The 19,931-nt window shown below is 40.8% G+C and overlaps 1 protein-coding gene and 1 pseudogene across 12 annotated transcripts in view; one reads left to right on the top strand and one right to left on the bottom strand.

Moving 5' to 3' along the window:
- The window catches only part of LOC147029952 (ADAMTS-like protein 1), a 545,848-nt gene that overhangs the window by 187,858 nt on the left and 338,059 nt on the right, over positions 1–19,931 (top strand). The gene's annotated exons all lie outside the window — the stretch shown is intronic.
- On the bottom strand, positions 2,034–3,500 carry LOC147029955 (uncharacterized; annotated as a pseudogene).

Here is a 19,931-nt window from a genome sequence, read left to right as displayed (position 1 = left end):
AACATCATTCCTTGTGGTTTCGCTCGTGTAGACATTGGCAAGATGAAAAAATAACAAGGCCTGTCAAATCCAATGTCACAACACCTTTATCTGACTGGAGCATTGTAGAGAAAGTCTAATCTATCTCACTTATCTTGAATGGTATGTAATATACACTGACTTTCTTGAGACTGCAGACAAGTTGTACACAAGGCAATTAATCATGGTGTTGTTGGGAAAGGCTTGTTTGCAGGGATAGAAATAGATTTCTTGTTTTGAGCTGTCCAGACTAGCACTTGAAAAATATTTCTGTCTTCAGTGAAACTTATCTCTCTTCAAACATAATGTTTGCCAAGCGGTATACTGAACGTTGGATAAAAATAATATATGACAACGCCACTCGGTGGATACCTCCACCAGCATACCTCCACCAGGCTGAACAGTTTACGTTTTGTATCCCACTGATAGGCCGGATCTGCTTCCAGACCTTAACCAAAATCTAATCGGCTTGTTCTTGTGATCTAACCAACTCACCCACCAAGTTTTCTCGTAATCCGTCCACAACGTTTTTTGAGATATCGTGTTATACAGTGCCTGGAGCCTGGTGTTGGCTCAGTGGTTAGGGTGGCGGCTTGGGATCCTAGGGTCCTGAGTTCAATCCCTACCGGCCGCTGAATTAATACACCAGGGGGTTGACTCAGCCTGTCGTCCTTCCGAGGTCAGCGAAATGAGAACCAGTTCCAGTGTGTGTACTGGTAGAGGGACACTGCATCAGTGACAAAGTCATGCTTCAAAAATGATAGCTACCCTGGCAGCTAAGCTGCCATACGACCTTTGTATAGGCACTTTTTCATTTTCCTTTGTATAGGCACCATACAGTGCCTCTACAAAGTGTACACCCTCTTTCAAAATCTTCACCTGTTGTTGCCTTGTCACCTGGAATTAAGTTGCATTAAATCAGACTTTTTCCACCTTTATTTACACATCGTAATCCCCAACTTCCAAGTGAAAAACAAACTTTACAAATATCAAAAAATTAATTAAAATATAAAACTAGAATGTCTTGGTTGGATAAGTGTCCACCGCCACCCTGCCCTCCCCCCCCCCCCCCGACCCCCCTGAGTTAATGCTTGGTGGAAACACCTTTGACAACAATTACAGCTGTGAGTCTGTTGGAGAAGATCTCGACTAACATTGCACACCTTGATTGGGCAATTTTTGTACAAAACTGTTCAAGCTCAGTCAAGTTGCGTGGGGAGCGTTGATGGACAACAATCTTCAAGTCATGCCACAGTTTTTTGATTGAATTTATGTCACGGCTCTGACGGCCACTCAAAGACATTTATTTTTTTGTAACTTCGAGTCATTGTCATGCTGAAAGGTGAACTTCCATTCCAATTTCAGATTTCTTGCAGAGGGCAACAGGTCTTCCTCCAGGATTTTTCTGCATTTTGCTCAATCCATTTTCCCTTCTGTCCTGACATAGTCGATTTGATGTTTCTCTTTGTTCAATACCAAACCTAGAAATGTCCTTTCCTATGAATTTTTTTTATGTTTATTTGGAATCATATGAGGTCCCAGAACAATTCGAGCTTGGTTGCCCAAAATGCAACTTTGGGCAATTCTGATAATTTGCATAATCCAAGATGGCTACCGATCACCATCTCGATAATTTAATTTTTTACCTGCTTGTCCTAAAATGGTGTGTAATACCTCTTTTCAGGTTTTTTATGGATGTAGAATCCATTTCTGATGTTATTCCTCCGATTACAGGTCTATCTCACGCGTTGAAGGTCAGATAAAGGTTAAATTTGATTTTGGGGTGGACAGCGGATTGAATCAACTTTAGGAACATGAACGATTCACTTTATTCACGTTTTCTTCATGTGAAAAATATAACTAACATGACACAAAAGCTGGTATTCACAATTACATAAGTGTAAAATTATACAATAAGACGATAATTGTCATCTTCCCCAACTGAATCAAATTTCTGTATGCTCCCACTCATAATCGGGATCAGAAAGACCACCCTCATCCTCCTGGCCTTCGCTCTACTGATCGGCACCCTCATCAAAATTCTCTTTCCCAACATCCTGATCTACATCATCCTCCTGATCTACGTCATCCTCATAAGCCTCCTCCATATCGACGTACTCCTCATCTGTAGTTTGAACATCTCGTCTCTTTGAGTGTGGATTGCAGCAGCCATCTTCACCAGAGCAGTTACAGTATGACGTACATGAAAGATGTTCTTTGTGGCAGCCACACGCCTCAGTGATGCACTTCTTACTCTATGCCCTACATTGACACCAGATCACGTCAATTAGCTCTGGCGGTGCTGGGTCACCCTTAGCAGTGACAGGAACAGGGATATTATCCTGAATCTCCCATCAAAATTTTGTGAGATCAGCTGAATCATCGAGTGGAGCTTGGTGGTTTTCCGCTTTCCACAACATCACTTGTAAATGAGCCCTCAACACGTGTTGTAACAAGTTGGTTGTTGTTGGAGGAAGGGCCATCACTTTGGGACTTTTCTTCTTTTTGGTGAATAGCATAAAGCGAGCAGATTCTATATAAGTTCCCGGTACCTGACCATACAGAGCGAGGAAGAAAGGTTTTTCTGCTTCCAGCAAATCAGCTTCTGTTGTACCCACCTCACCCAGCACATCAGCCAAGCCCGGGAAGTTCCCTGCCAGCAAAGTTTTTAGTGCGCCGATCTTGCCTTTGCCATATGGATATGAGGTTGTGTCGCACCCACTGAGGGCGTGCATGCCAAGGAATTGCAAACATTTTGGCCCTAGGTCAGCACAGGTTGCATTGATATCTAGGACTGTACCGTCCCAACGCTCCATTCGTACTTTGCACTGTAGGTCTGCCCGATACACCCAATATACCAACAGAACAAACACATCAGTGTCATCACTAAGCACGCGTATCACACCCTTTCCAGAGGTGGCTGCCACAAGGACATAGGAAATCATGGTGATGTCTGCTGCATCATGACCAAATGCACCATCGTCACGAGTATCCATCGTTACATTATCGTCAACAGTGATAAATAATCTGCGCCATGACAACGCATAGCAACTTCCCGACTCCACATATCATTTCGATCATCACAATAGTGTAATACAACAGCCTTGAAGGGTGGAGCATCCTTGACACCCTTTCTTTCGAACTGTACCACTCTGTCCAATCTATCGGGATGTTTATGATTTACAGGCTCACAAGATGCAGCACAAAACAAACATTGTTTCTTAAAATGAAACTCTTTTACTTGTGATCGTCTGATTATGGCAGTTGGTGGTTCTTCACTGTCTATAGAACCCTCCTTCCTCTTCTTATCCACAACTTTTTTGACATGATACCTGGAGGTGAATGGGCAGTAGCAGCCTTGATGAACTTCTACTAATGCCTCATCGCCTTGCGAATCCAAAACATACTGCATTCTAGTAAGGGTTTCATCGTCATGCTGCTCTGTTGCACATTGAATAAGTCTTTTTACTGCTTGTAGTTTGAATGTTCTTACTCATCTAGACTTGCTGCAGGTCAGGAGAAAGAACTTCCCAGCATTAGGCGCTGTATCGGTCATCTCGAATCATGCGGAATAAACACTAATATTAGGAAGAAAATTGCACAAATGCATGCAAACTTTTAGCTATAACATTAAATATATATATATATATATATAATATTATAATATTTTTTTGTTCCCATTTCGTTGAAATATACAATAGTTGTCCACACAGAGGTCAAATGTAACCTTGACCTGAACTTTTGCACATGAGATTGACATGCAATTGAAAAACTAATATCAGAAATGGATTCTACACACATGAAAGCCCTAAAAAAGATGTATTACATACATTCTAGGATTAGCGAGTCAGATGCTAAATTATCGAGATGGTGTTTGGTGGCCATCTTGGATTATGCAAATTACCAGAGTTGCCCAATGTTGCCATTTGGACAACCAAGCTCAAATTGTTCTCGGTACCCATATGAATATAAATCGACAAAAAAAATTTATAGGAAAGGGCATTTCTAGGTTTAGGAAATGACAAATCGACTAACAAGGGCCCCAGTCCCTGCTGATGAGAAACATCCTCGTAACATCATGCTGCCACCCACCATGGTTCACAGCAGGGATGGTGTTCTTTGGGTGATGTGCTGTGTTGGGTTTGCACCAAATAACGTTTTGCATGTAGGCCAAAAAGTTCCATTTTGGTTTCGTCAGACCACAAAACTATTTTCCACATGGCTTCAGAATGTCTGGAGTGGTTGTTTTGCATACCTCAAAAGGGACTCAAGGTGGGGTTTTTTGAGTAATGGCTTCCTTCTTGCCACCCCACCATACAGGCCAGACTTGTGGAGTGCTTGGAATGTTGTCACATGTACGTGGTGATCAGTCTTTGCTATAAAGGCCTGTAGCTCTTTCAACATTGCCATTTGCCTATTGGTGGCCTCTCTGATCAGTCTCCTCCTTGCTTGGTCATCCATTTTGGAGGGACCGTCTGATCAAGGCAGGGTCTTGGTGATACCACATGCCTTCCACTTGTTAATGATTGTCATGACTGTGCTCCAAGTGATATTGATGAAGGCCTTTGAAATATTTTTATACCCATCCCCTGATCTGTGCCTTTCCACAACTTTATCCCAGCGGTCTTTTGAAAGCTCCTTCATATTCATGGTTGAGTCTTTGCTGTAAAATGCACTTCCTAGCAGAGGAAACCTACAGGAACAGCTGATTTTATTCTGAAATAATCAGAATCACTACAATTTAACCCAGGTGGAGGCCAATTAACCTGGTGGGTGATTTTGAAGGTGATTTTTTTTTTACACCTGAGCTAATTTGCAATTGCTATTATAAAGGGGGGGGGGGGGTAGACACTTATCCAACCAAGATATTTTAGTTTTGTATTTTTTATTAATTTTCTGAAATTTGTATAATTTGTTTTTCACTTGGAAGTTGTGTGTTACTATATGTAAATTAAGGTGGAAAAGTCTGATTTAATGGAATTTAATTCCAGGCCATAAGGCAACAAAAGTGGCCTCTTGGTGCCCTCTATGATGCACTGCCCTCTCTCCCCCACACCTCCAGGAATACCTCTGGCTACGGCATCCCCTCCACTCCCACCTCATGTTTGTATGTGTGTTGTACCATCCACCAAACAGTGATGACTCCATTTACACCTTGCTCTCCAAAAACATGGAACAACTTCTATCCTCTCATCCCAACTATCTCTTCCTCATATGTGGTGACTTCAATTGTCATCATGCCAGTTGGCTGGGTGTGGGTAACTCCAGTGCTGGATTAACCATTAGGCAGACAAGGCATGTGCCTTAGGGCCAGCCAAAAATTTGGGCCACAAAAATTTAGGAAAAAGGGATTAAATAAACTATTTTCTTTTCACATTAAATATTTGTCTTTTTTGTATTAAATATTTTGTTCTTGAATCAGTTCTGGGGTCCATTTCCATGAGCCCAAGATCTAATTTAAAATTTTCAGGCCATTCTCTAAAATTTCAAAATGTGCCTTAGGGCCAGCCGAGGCTGAATCCGGCACTGGGTAACTCCTTCACCTGCCTTGGCACTTCAGCAAAATACTTCTGTGACTCATTGGGACTGACACAATCTGTCAACTTCCTGACCAGGATCTCAACCAACAGTACTCCATCTCTTCAGGATCTGATTTTGACCAATTCCCCAGAAAAAGTCTGCTGTTCTTCCTCCGCTCTAATCAGTTCATCTGACCACATGCTTGTCAAAGTAGACATCTCTCTGGCTGTTATTAGAGAACCACCTCAGCACCATTGAGTCTGGCATTTCACTCAAGCCGAGTGGTAGGGACTTCAAGCAGCCATCAAACTTCGAGACTGGTCTCCCATCTCTACTTCCTCCGACATCAACTCGTCCTGTGAATTCTTTCAAAGAAACTTGCTCTCTGTCATGCACAGATTTATCCCATTCCCCCATCCAAAACTGCGATCTTTTCTACCCCCGCTAATCCACCCCAAACCCACCTCCTTCAAATTCCCTGCTTTCCTTCCTGAAAGTCCCTGGAGTGCCCATCTTGTTACCTCCGCCACCAAAGGTGAAGTTATGTTTTCTCCCCTTTCTGTTTGCTTGTTTGTTTTTTCTATTTGGCTGTTTTTCTGTCTGTTTGTTTGTTTTTCTGTCTGTTTGTTTGTGTGCAGGATATCTCAAAAAGTTTTGGATGGATCCAGATTAAATTTTGTGGGCAGGTTTAATGTGTGACAAGGATGAACTGATTAGATTTTGGTGAAAATTCGGATCCGGATCCGACGACTAGAATTTTTTCAGTGATTCGTCACCATTGAGAGATCGGGCCAAAAATGATATAAAGCATGTTATTTCAAGAATGTATTGGGCCTGACATGTTCTCGTGGATCAGGCATTATGTGGCGGAGGTATTCACTCCACCGAGTGCCCTTCTAGTTTACCCCGTGCACCCCGCCCAATCCCTCTCCTTTCCACAGATCTCCTCATGTTTCTGTTCCCCACTGTTTTATCCTTCCCTCTCCTGCTCCTCTTTAGTGCTGTGGCATGGCTGGAAAAAAAAGGTAACCCCTCCCCAGGGTAGAACAAAGCACAACCATTTTTTTTGGTTTATCAGGATATCTGAAATAGGAAATGGATGGTTGTGAAAAAATATATTGGGGATAGCATGTATTTTTGGGGAATTTGTAATTATAGTGCGTTTCGGAAAATCATAAACATGACTGTTCAGTCTTCAATTATCAACCAATTTTCATAATTAAAATGTCATTTTGTACAGAATCAAGAGTATGTTGCTTTCAGATCATCTCAGTAGCTAAATCTGAATCATTAAGTTTTCAAAACTGAAAAAATGTGATTTTACAAACTAATTTTATTCCGAAATACTATCTTACATTTTGTTGTATACTAATATTTTTTGCTTTAACACTGAAACTAGCAAATATATTTAACAAAACATTCTGCATAAAATGGTCCTGAATATTAAATTCACAAAGAGATTTAATCAAAATCATCACTGTCCAAGTTACTCTCATCTGCAGCAACAGGGGCTTCACGTTTGTTGTCACATTCCATACCGAGACATGAACAGAAGTCAGTGCAAGGCAATCCTAATGCCAAACAGTGGCACTTCTGTGAAGTCTTGCATTCAGCATCCATACAGTACATGTGAGTTAGGTCTCGGACTTCAATGGGTGCAGCCTCTTTCACATAGTAAACAGGTTGCATGGAAGATGTGTCCTCATCCCATCTCCAGCCATTACCAATTGGGCTCAACTGTTGTGGTTTCGAAACTTCACATTGCATCCATATAGTTAACTGGTACTTGGCACACAACACATGTTGAAGGAAAGCATCCTCAGTTGGAGGAAATGCTGATGCAGGTTTGTCACTCTTGCAAGCAAATTCATACCGTAACTCATCCAAGGTTGTACATAAGTTGCGATTGGATTTCTTTTTGTTTCCATACAATGCTAATGTGTATCGACAAGCATCCTGCAGGTTTTCTGTCAAATCAGGAGTTGTGCCCAGGGTACTCAGAGCAGGAAGATCCTCTGCATATTGAACTAGCTTACTGAAGGCTGTTTTCTTGCCAATCTTGTAGAGACTACTAGTGCTATCACACCCAGTAAGGGCGTGTGCAGATGGTAAGGCACATGCTACATTTTCTCCTACATTTTGACAGATACTATGAACCGGTATAAATCTTTCCCTATTTGTTCTTTGTTCAGTGTGTCCAGAATGCATGTATGTTAACTTTGACAGTTTGCCTTCATTTAGATAGTAAACCAGCAAGACTAGGACATCTGTATCATCTGACTTCACTATCAGCCTTTCATGAGATGATGCTGGGTCAATGGTATGAAGAAGCATCCGAGTGTCTGCTTCTTCTTGTGTGCTGAAGAGCTGGAGAAGATTTCTTTTTCCATTTGAGTCAATGGTTACAACTCTCTCAGCTTCTGGAAATCCACCTGCAAGAGTTATACTCTGGCCATTGATCAGTCCAGGTGTGTCATCTAGTAATGACTGTGATATGAATGATGCAAGGTTTGCCTTGTTAGCAGAATTCTTTAAGAAATTCCTGTAATGTGGCACAACTCTATCTGGAGCAATTACATGACTTGCAACTGCAGAAGTGCCACCTCTGCATTGTCTTTCTTGATATTTGACCGAATGGGGGACATCATAACGATCAAACACAAGGACTACAGACTTGATGTTCCATGAATTATTGAGCAGGATTGCTTCTCAGGATTGCTTCTGCCATATGCAAGATCTGATATTCATCAAGCTGATCTTTTGCTAAATGTAAATCAGAAAACTCAATGTCTTCATCAGTTTCCATGTGTGATGCTTGTTGGAATGCATCACCAATTGTCATGTTGCCTGAACAGACCAAGTCTGATTGTCTACGGCATTGCATGAAGATTAGTCTGCTTCCAAAATATTTTTTTTAGCTTTGTCTTTAACTTTCAGGACGAATATTGTTGTACATCAGTCACCCCGATGTCAACCAATGCTTGGACATACTTTTCTTTCAGGAGAGAGAGGCTGGTCAGTTTTTGGGATAGCACTGATTTCTCAAGCTCATTCTGAACAACGTGGAATGCTTTCTCGTGACAAGTCTGTTCTTTGTTAGATGTGGCTCCCTTCGAACATGCTGCTTCAATGTTGCGATCACTGATATAATGTCCATAACAACTCCGATAATACTTTGCATCAAAGGCAAAGAGGTCTGAATGTGTAAGCATTCGAGTATGAATCTCTTCATCATTTCGTTTGGCGGCTGCTTCCAGAACTCTCTGTCTGGTGGATTTACCACTTTCAGTTGTAATTGGAGTCAATTTTTCTGATTTCTTGTCTCCTTTTCCACAAACAAAACATTGAGTACGGATATTGAAATTGGAGGAATGTGATCTTCTGCTTTGCCGCAATGAGGGACTACTTGTAGATTGACCTGCGGCATCATCATACATGTAATTGTTTGAGGAACTTGTATATTTTGCGCGGCAAAGTTTGTGGAAGCTCACATGAATCTCGCTGGAGAGAATTGGGTCTTCTAAGGGTGAAAATAATTCATAGACATCATTTTTGCGTTTCTTACATACATTCATGATAGTCCTAAGGCCATCTTGGGTTGGATTCTTGACAACAGCACCTCCTTTTGTAAGGGATTTGAAGCACAATATACATTGTTTAGTGTTCAAATGAGGTTTCTTATCAGGAGGTTCACCATCCATTAGGCTTTTTTTGTACTGTATTCAATGATGAAAGTTTCTCTGCCCTACAAAGACAAAGGACTGGTAAAATAACAGGGACTAAAAACATGTTCCTCGGAATTGGATTTGACACATACACACATATTTTTTTTAGGTAAAAATACTGTCACAACCTAATTATGTTTCCCTTTCAGATTTCCTACAAAATGACACCTTATTTGTGCAAATCGGTTGAAAATTGCAGGTTTAACATTCATTTTCGTGATTTCGCAACATTCGCCAAATTATTGGAGACTACTAACACAAATCATGACCAAAATACATGCTATCCCCAATATATTTTTTCACAACCATCCATTTCCTATTTCAGACATCCCAATAAACCAAAAAATTATGGTTGTGGTTTGTTCTACCTTGGGGAGGGCTTACCCTGCTTTTTAGGGCCCTTATGGGGGGAATGGCCACAGCACTACTTGTCTCCTGCACCCCTTGTTGTACATTCTGTGTTAGCTCTCATACAAGCCTCGACAGTGTATACAAAAAAAGGTGAAAATTCTGAATGGAGTTGTCTTTCTATCGGCATTGTATATCAATTTGGCACTATCTCTCAATGGTGAAGAATCCTTTAAAATAAAAAAAACTTTTTTTTTTAGATATCCTGCTCACAGACAGAGAGACAGGTGAAAACATATCCTCCGTCCACCTTGGATGGCGGAGGTAACTAAATGGTGCTGGTCATAGCAATATATAAAATTCTGAACATCATTCATATCGTCACATGAATCAATCAATCAAAATCCACTGATTACTTTATCATCTGCATATTTGATAACTACTGGTAAGACTTAAACTACCATAGTACCAGTCACTTGTGTATAAAGAAAATGGAATATGGGAAACAACACAACCTTGTGGTGCACACTGACTCAAAAACCTAAAACTTGATATCATATATTATTGCATTTCACCTGGAGGTAGTCTGTCTATAAGAAAACTGAAACTTGATATTGCAAGCTTAGGGATGCCATTCAATTTCAGAAACTTGTCAATTAACTCATGTGGGACAATTGTATTAATAGTACTAGAAAAGTCAACAAGTACTGATTTTTACAAAAGACTTGCGAATATCTAAATTATGGAACACAGTACTCTGATATAAAAGAAATTGAAATTGGTCAAAATGACCTTCATTACTACTCAAAAAATGTCAACACTATCCTTTGAAACCAATGTTGCCTTAGATGTCAGGGCTACTGGGTGGTAATCCTTTCAACTGCCTGGGTTTGATTACCTTTGGCACCAGATTGATAATTGAGGATTTTCATTTTTTTGGTATTACACCACTGTCGAACATTAATGGACAAATGTATGTTAACACTCAAGCGAGTTGTTGGCTGCCCAGTTTAAAAATCCCATTGGAAATATCATCTGGATCAATGGCATTTGTTTACCTTGGTCTTTGCAAATACAATGTAAACACCATGAACATTCTCAATCAAAACTCTCATCCGAATCCCATATGTTATCTTTTAACATTTCCACAACAGAATTGTTCTCAAGTGCAAAATCGTGAACTTCAAATCGACAACAAAAATCATCCAGATTATCAACAAAGTTCTTGCTGTAATCTGTTGCCAGTCTCTTTCATATCACCTTGTTGTCCAATCATCGTCTGCGTTTACTGTCAAGCAGCACGTGAATTGTTTTATTTTATTTTATTCCATTTTAGTGTTCTTGTTTATAATCTGCTTTTGACTTTGTAACTTGTCTATCAATTTATTTTTAACTTTTACTTGTGGTCTATCCCCGTCTGAGGAAGCTCCTTTTTTGCTCAAGTCCTTTAGCTCCTTAGAAATCCACGGCTTCTTATTTGAATCCTATTTAGCATCTTTATAAGGGATAACATAATCAACACAGAACTTAATATACTCGGTAACTGTCATCGTCATCATTACCGTCATCATCATCATCCCCTTCCACCAGAGATTGAGTAAAGAAGAAATGTTAAATAGATGCTTGTGTTGTGCAAGTTGAGAGCAAGTTGTAAGACGTGATGTAACAGTGCAAGTTCAAGGTGACAGGGTGGGCAGAATGGGTCCTGAGTTGGGTCGAATTTGTGTTTATCGGTTGTAAGTGTGGGATGGTAACTGAAATGAAGTGTAGATAGTTACTCTGAGAGTGTGGGAGAGTTTGTTCAGATGGATGGACCAGGAGTGTGTTTCGTTGAGTATTTTATTGTCGTGCTGTTATTGCAAAGCGATGGTGGTGATGTGATTGTGAATGTTTTTCCGAGATGTTGTGTTTAAAGGACGGAGGTGATGCGTTTTGAAAAGGTGTCGTTATTTTTTAGTAGTAAGTTGCTGGTGTGATATTTTTATGTCTGAGACTGGGTTGGTGATTGGACAAGTGGTGACATGTGTGTGGTGACATAGTGGTGACGTCGTGTTGGAGTGGCATCGATGAAGTGTGTGCCTTTGATATCAAGGAGGTGTTGGAGGGGAAGCATTATTGTTTTGGCATGGAGCTCTATGTCGGTGAGTTAGGTGCAACCTGTGATGATTCTGAGTGATTTGTTTGGTCTTTTTTGAAGTTTTAACGCATTTGTTTTGGATATATGGTATGTGCCCAACTTGGGCTAGCATACTTAATTGTGGTTCAGACAATATATTTGTAAATTGTGGTGAGGGATGGTTTTTGTTGACAAACTTGGAACTGCATTGATGTTTTTAGTGCATTTTGTTTTTAGTCGACTTTAGTTGTTAGTTGTTGTATGTGTTGAGTGAAGTTCATGTTAGGGTCAAGGGTGATTCCAAGTATTTGGGTTTTTATACCTCCGCTGACAAAGTCGCCAAAGACATTATGTTTTTGGGTTTTCCGTTTGTCTGTCCGTCCATCCATACTAATTTTCTCTGTTTTCTCTGCGACCGCTCATCCGATTGACACAGAATTTTCACCATTGGTGTCACGACTCATGTACAATGTTTTAATAATTATGACGTCATAGGTCACGTGTTGTGGTAGCCATGTTGGAAAAAACGGAAAACTTTTGGACCTCTGTATCTCCGAAACCGTTCCATGGAAAAAATTGAAACTTGGCACGTGTGAAGTACTCCCCATGGGAGGAAGTTTGATATTTTTTTTGATGATGTCATAGGTGGCTTTCTTATGACATCATAATTTCATACCTCGAAAACTTTTCCGATCAGTATGAAAAATGTTTGAGGGTCATCTCGGGCTAACTTATATGGGGGAAAAAAAATTAATGACATCATCAGTCACATGGTTCGACAGCCTTTTTTTTTTTGTTTAACCATAAAAATCTTCAAAAATCTTCTTCTCTGAAACGTCTGGCTAGATCGAGACAAAACTTCACAGATATTATCGCCTATCCATGAGGAACAAAAATTCTCCACCGATAATGTCATAAGTCCTTGGATTGAACGAAAATCTTTTAATAATTCTTTCTCTTGAACTGCTTCATCAATTGACGTGAAACTTCAAAATTATGATCTCGTAGTGATGTGCAACATATGTTTTAAATTTTAACCTGATCGGATGCATGGTCTGGCAGCCAAAATTATTTAATATTTTTAATGTGGGTTCAGGGATTCAAATCAAACTTGGTACAAGTATGTATAATGATGTAATAATGTGGGTGGAGGCATATCTGATGATATTACGACGTCGAAGTACCCTTATATTTTATTAAGTTCGAGTTGTTGGTTGTATATTGTGATTATTGGGTGGGATATGGATTCACGTTCATCCGGGGTTTGGAGAGTAATTGTTGATTTAGTCGACGAGACATTGATTCCGTTAAGTGTGAGCCACTGTTGGAATTGTCATGTATTATTGGAGAAAACGAGTGGTTGTATTTATTGTGTGGTCTTGTGCTGCATTGGAAAGGTCATCTACATAAGTAAGATTTGTCCATGAGGAGGAAGTTCTGGAATGTCATGGAGAAAAGGTTAAAACTTGCTGGGGAAAGGATGGCTCCCTGCGTGACTCCATTTGGAAAGTTTTTATATGATGAAAATGTGTTGTTGATTGTAACACGTGCTTGCCTGCCAGAAAGAAAGTTTGAGATCCAAAGTTTGGCATTGCTCATCTTTGTTGTGAGAATATTTTGCATCATTGTGTGTATGTATGTACAATTTCCAGTCAAAAGCTTTGTCAATGTCGATGGTAGCGAGTGAGGTGCATTTGTGGGATTTGGGGTGGGAAAATCAGTCTAACATGCGCTGTATTTAGGTGGTGATATCAGTATTTATGGAATGGAGAGGTCTGAGCCCATGTTAGTGGTGAACGAGAGGAATATGAGGGTTAACATCACAGAGAGAATGAGGCACTCAAGCACCTTGGCTTGTCCAACAGGAGTGAAATTGGGCGATAAGCAGCAGGTCATTCAAATTCTTCTTCTGTTTATAATGGGAATAATTGTTGCCTGGTTCCATATAATCGAGGGGTCCAGTTACACTTTTATGGAGGTCGTGCATGATAAGAATGGTCAGGTGGTCAGATGTTAATTCATATGTTGTGTTCCATTTTAAAATTATGGCCAGTTTAGATGAGGTGAAGGTTATGTCTCGAGAGGTTGGGGTTTGTTGATATGATCGTGGTATTCTGGTTAGTTGTTTGCGATCATTTATTATTGGTAACTGTTGAAGTTAATTAGGAATTTGTAGTCCACGTTGGTTTTCCGTTTGGGGTATTAACCAAGTAGGACTATGGGTATTGAAAGGTCATCTGCGTAAGTTTAGCTTGCCATCATCTGTATGAGAAAGGTCATCTGTGTCCTCTAATATAAGGTTGGGTTTATTTGCAAGTGAAATTGTAAAGTGCGGACGTATTTGCAAGTCATCATCTCATCCACAAACTTGTCCAATCCGTACAATCACAAACTCACTCGCACATCCTCACTCGTGTTGGTGCTCCAAACACAACATTCCTTTGGTAACTACTTTGCACCTTTTCAGTTTTTGCTTATAGAAGGAAGCAAAATAATGTTGTTTTGGTCAGAGTTTCCTAGCTGAGGACAAGCCTTCGTTGTATATGGTCGAGGAATGTTAAAACAACATAAATCCAGCGATGCATCTCTAGGTGTATGTTGTTGGATAAATTGCTCATTTGTGGGTAATCGTGTCCAAACCACACTGATTGAAATCCCCCAAAATAATCTTCGCTGAATCAGGCGATGAAACATCAAATTCATTCACTCGATAAGTGATATGTTCACTTGCTGCCGTTACATTAGCTAGTCGTGGATTATACAGTAGGTGAATGGTACAAAAATCAGATTAAGTTCCCTCGGTAAATAAAAGGGTCTTTACCTGTTTTGGAGAAAAAGAATAGGAGGCATTACTTTTCAACATGCCCTCGTACATACTCCACTTCCACGAGATTTTACAGAGGCTTTTCTGGCATATCTCATGGAGGTGAAGTATGTCTGTACATTTTCCAGATCTTCCAGAATTATTCAGTTAAATCGATGGTGCCAACTCTTACAGTTGATCTCAATGCGCGTTCCACTCTCTCATTAATAATTAATCATAAGAGACCATAAATTTACGACAAAATTACACGATTGTTGTACACGAAATAAACAATTGACTTCTCAAGGCTATTTACACTCGCAAACAAAATAACCGTTTGTAGTTCTTTCCCAAAGTGACCTCAAAAGAATGATGCCAAAATGGAATACCAAATACCTTGAAGCCTTTTAAAATGCCTTCTCAATTGCTGCAAAAACATCAAGGTATAAAGGCAAAGGTGTGAAACACTTATTCTCTAAATTGCTTAATCACAAATTAATATCCTGAGGTTCATATTGTAGCAAAAATGGCTAAGGGGTTAAAAATGGGATTAATTATTTCGTTATTTCATTATCGATGTCAGACTAAGACATCCTATAAATACCCCAATTGGCCCTACAATCATTGATTGTGCACAAAGATCCTTGTCTTCCTACCAGCCAGCGGTGTTTTTCCCCAACTTATATGTGCTTCTTATTAGTTTTCTCCTTCATTCACCTCGCTTTTGTTTTATTAATTTCCCATCTCATGCAGGAAAAGACAACCAACATGGCAGATCTTCAGGATCATGACATAGAGAAGGGGGGGGGGGGCACTTGGCCATGAGGCCAATGAGGATGGAGTGATGATGTCAGGACCTGGGGCTTTTATAAGGTGATTCAGTGTGAGGGTGAGTTGGCAGTTCACCAGGGTGAGTGGCATTGCATCAAAACACTGTTGGCAGAGTTGAAGTGCTGTGTGCAAGTTGGAATGCAGCCTGTGCAAGCGAGCCGAGTAATGAACTAGAGCAGTTATGCCACTCGAACAAGCTCGCCACCCCCACCCCCCTCACCACCAACCCCACTCCTCCCACCACCTCCCTCTTCCACCATGCCTCTCCCTCCCAGCCAATCCCACTTCCCGGTCGACCACTCGCCCTGCGCTACACAGTCATGGTGCCTGATAGATAAGGCTCAAAACCTCTACCTCCCCAACATCTTTCTTTTCCCTTCTGGTTTGTGTTCTCATGCAAGTCTGGTTGTTATTGTTGTTGCCTCAGTCCCTTGTCAAGTGAAAGGACTAGTGAAACTCAAGTATCCCACAGCATCCACCAGATGCTCCCAGAGATCAAGTGTAGAAGAGATATTGAAGAGAAGTCTGTGTTGAACCAGGGAGGGGCAGATAGTCATCATTTGTGTGGTTGCTTGTGGGGCATATAGACAGATGGACGGGACATGTTGGGTTTAGTGTTGGTTGGAGTTTATGTTGATATGGCATAAGGAATGGTTGGTGTCCACACTGGAGTCCAGCCAGAAGGACTCTCATTTCACAAGTAAGTGCTGCTCCAGAAGAGTGAATATCGTGGGGGTTGGGAAGGAGGATTCAGGATATTGTTTGGGCAACTATGTTTGGGGAACCGTGGTTGTCCGTGCATTCAAATGTCTCCCATTTACGGCAGCCGCTTCCCGCTCTGCATTTGAAAATCTGTGCACGGAGGCAAAGCTCAACATTCATTTTTAGCTCACCTGGAACGTAGTTCTGGGGAGCTGATGGGATAGCGCGTTGTCCATTCTCAGTCAGTCAGTCAGTCCGTCCATCCATAAATACTTGCAACAACTTCTCTGAAGCTACACACATGATTTTGATGAAACTTTACCATAACCTTCATCACCCTGTATGTACCAAAGTTTGTTCATGGTATTTTTTAAAATCGGGCCTTCAGGGGTTGCCCCCCAAAATAGGTATTTGCTTTCTTCTCTAGAACTACGCATACATTTCCGATGAAACTTGACCACAACCTTCATGACCCATGATTTACGAAAGTTTGTTCATGGCATTAAAAAAATTATTGGGGTTTGAGGGGATTTATGAAGGAGGTTTACAGGGGGGGAGGGGGGGTGTTGTCTCTCCCCTAAAGAGGTATATGCTTTCTTCTCAGAAACGACACACACAATTCTGATGAAACTTGACTACTACCTTCATCACCCATGATGGACCAAGGATTATTCACGACATTAAATAAATCTTGGTCGAAGGGGGTTTCCAGGGGAATTGCCCCCCAAAATATGTATTTGCTTTCTTCTTGGAAACTACATACAATTCCGATGAAACTTGACCAAAACCTTCATCACCCGTGATGTACGAAATTTTGTTCGCGCTATTTAAAAAATCGGGGTTGAAGGGTATTTACGGGGGGGGGGGGGTTGGTTTCCCCCCAAATAGGTATTATGACATTGGTTCATTGGTACATTTTGCTGATTCCATCCCATGTTGACTTCCTCGTCAGTATCTTTATTCTACCAAGTTGAGGGGTATGCCCTTATTTTTTCATTGTCCCTTCCAGTAATCTTTAAAATCAACATGAACATCTGGATTAAAGTAGATCTTAAGCCATTGTCACACCTTGACGATTTAGCCAGCATATGCCGACGTATGAAAAATTTGTCTAAAACACTGGCATACGTCGTAGTATGCTGGCATACATCGTAGTACGCTGGCATACGTCGTAGTACGCCGAGCTCGTGGACAAATTTTAACATGCTCAAAATTTTTCGACGTATGCCAGCGTATGACTCACACGTTCCGCATACGCTGGCTATAAGTTGTAGGCACGTTACGCGATTGTTGACACACGTCGACACATGCTACTTGTAAGTTACTCATAAGTTGAAACACGTCGAGGTAATGTTTAGCGTCAGTGTTCCAGACTCCATGGTTTTTTTTTTCTTTTTTTTTTATCTTCGGCATGCCGGTGATGTTGACACTTCGATTTTTAGTGCGGTTATAATATAATATAATAGGCTGCCACTCAACGATTTAAATCATAACCACACTAGAAATGGAAGTGTCAACATCACCGTCATGCCGAAGAAAAAAATAAAATAAAAATAAAAACCATGGAGTCTGGAACACTGAGGGGTTCCTCCTGTGTGAACCCAATTTTTATATTCCAATTCCCCTAAACGCTGCCAATACACCATTATACGGTAGCTGTAAGTTAGTAACACGTTCAGTAAGTTCTGTCGTCGTCCGGAAGACGTCAAATACATCTACATACGTCAATATGCGTTGGAGATACGTTACACATAGGTTCAAAGCACGTTACTCATAGGTTAGAAATAAGTTTCGGGTACGCTAAACATTACCTCGACGTGTTTCGACTGATGAGTAACTTACAAGTAACATGTCGACGTGTGTCAACGATCGCATAATGTGCCTACAACTTATGGCCAGCGTATGCGGAACGTGTGCATCATATGCTGGCATACGTCGAAAAATTTTCAGCATGCTTAAAATTTGTCGACGTACTCGGCGTACTACGACGTATGTCAGCGTGCTTCAGCATGCTCTTAACGTGTTTTGGTTATTGGGAACTTTATTGGGAAGGTTATTGCTTCCCAAAGGTTATTGCTTCCCAATAACTTCCCAAAGGTAATTGGGAGGCGTGTTTTGGTTATTGGGAAGTTTACCCATAACATATTCGACGTGTGCCAGCGTATTTGGCAAATTTTTCATACGTCGGCATACGCTGGCTAAAACGTCAAGGTGTGACAGCGGCTTGACACTTCGATGTCTAGTGCAGTTATGATTTGAATCGTCAAGCCACGGCCTTTTAATGGGCTACGCCACGTGATCGTCGGCAATACGCTGCCGCGCGCTATGCACAAGTTAGACTATCGTTGGGCATAGATTGTGAACGCCGACAACACGCTAAGCATTCGTTGGTATAAGTTATCTATGTGTTATCAAAACGTTCTGTGTATGTTACTAATACGTTATGCATATGTCCAACTCGTTATGAATACACCAAAAACTGAAAAAAACATCAATAATTCAGCGTACGCCAGCGTTTTACATACATTTTGATACGTTGCCATACGGTGGCTAAAACGTCAAGGTGTGACAGCGGCTTAAGACAGATCTGCATGGAGTAATACAATTTAAAATAGACAAGTCTGGAGATGGCGATGGTTTACGAGCAATGTACACGGTTTGCCTTTTTTTATTTTTTGACCTTCGAGGGGACGCCACGGGCAAACTAGCAAAATTCGGGAAAAACGTAAATGATGAAAGTTGTAGTACTTGAAGATCACTACTTGCATACCAACTTTCATTCGAAACAGTTGAAAACCCTAGGAGCTCGATGCCCAATTTATTGATTTTTTTGACATTTTCGAAGTTCGTGACCTTGTGACTTTGACCTTGGGACGAAATTGAAAAATCGAGCTCCGTGGGGCTATGCAGGTGCCATTGGGCTAACCAAATACTGAAACCCCTGCCAGATTCGACAAACCCCCTCGGAGAAGATGTACCTTGAAATCGGCTACCCCCTAAAAACACATGTTTTTTTGGGCGTGGCTCCACCCATAATGGGCGCAGCATGCCCATTCTCAGGAAAACACAACTAGATCATGATATAAACCTCCCACCCAAATTTTATCAGGATCGGATCAAAACCCACGGAGCTCTGCTCGGGACAGACAGACAGACAGACAGACAGACACACACCCATAACGAATATAGTGGTCACTTACTGATTCGTGAACCAATATATTTTGCCCTCTTTTTAGACAAATCCAACCTCTGCCACCTGATGTTGCACCACCATTTCGCATTGCACGGTAGAAGTAGCTTAAAGCTTTGGCTCTGAGTGAAACCAAGAGTGCAACACAAGTAACCTTTTTAAAGTCCATGAAATAATTTAAATTGATAGATTAACTTAAACTCTTCCCGTCACTTGGGACGGATACTTTTGCTTATGATAAATAATTGTGACCTCGGCAGCACATGGAGATGTTTTGTGGGGAGGAGGTATGATTTAAGGATATGAGAGTAATTATGAGCAGTTGTTCGTTTCATATGTTGTTGAGGTCGAGGATGGGTGGTTATAGAGTGATATTGGTGAGAGGGATGTTGAGATTCAGTCGGTTGAATTGACTGCCTGTCATATTTAGGTAGATTACAATTGAAAATACTTTTGTTTCAGCATGTGAATGGGCTAAGTTTGTAGATGTTTTGCAAGCTGTTGCTATTCTGAGAGTTTTTTTGTATTTTAAAATTTTTTTTTATATATTATGTTTTGAAGAAGTGGCAGCCCAGCTCGGGCTGTTGTCTTTGATGGGAGTCCGGATTAACTGTTTGTAGCTTGTTATGAGTGATTCTTTGTGTTGTCCAAAGGTTGTATTCGTGAGTTTTTTTGGTG

Source organism: Eptatretus burgeri, chromosome 3, assembly GCF_056783735.1.
Source record: "Eptatretus burgeri isolate ZD-2024b chromosome 3, Ebu_testis_v1, whole genome shotgun sequence".
Classification (NCBI taxonomy): domain Eukaryota; kingdom Metazoa; phylum Chordata; class Myxini; order Myxiniformes; family Myxinidae; genus Eptatretus; species Eptatretus burgeri.
The sequence above is the reverse complement of the archived record's forward strand: the minus strand, read 5'-3'. Positions and strand labels throughout refer to the sequence as shown.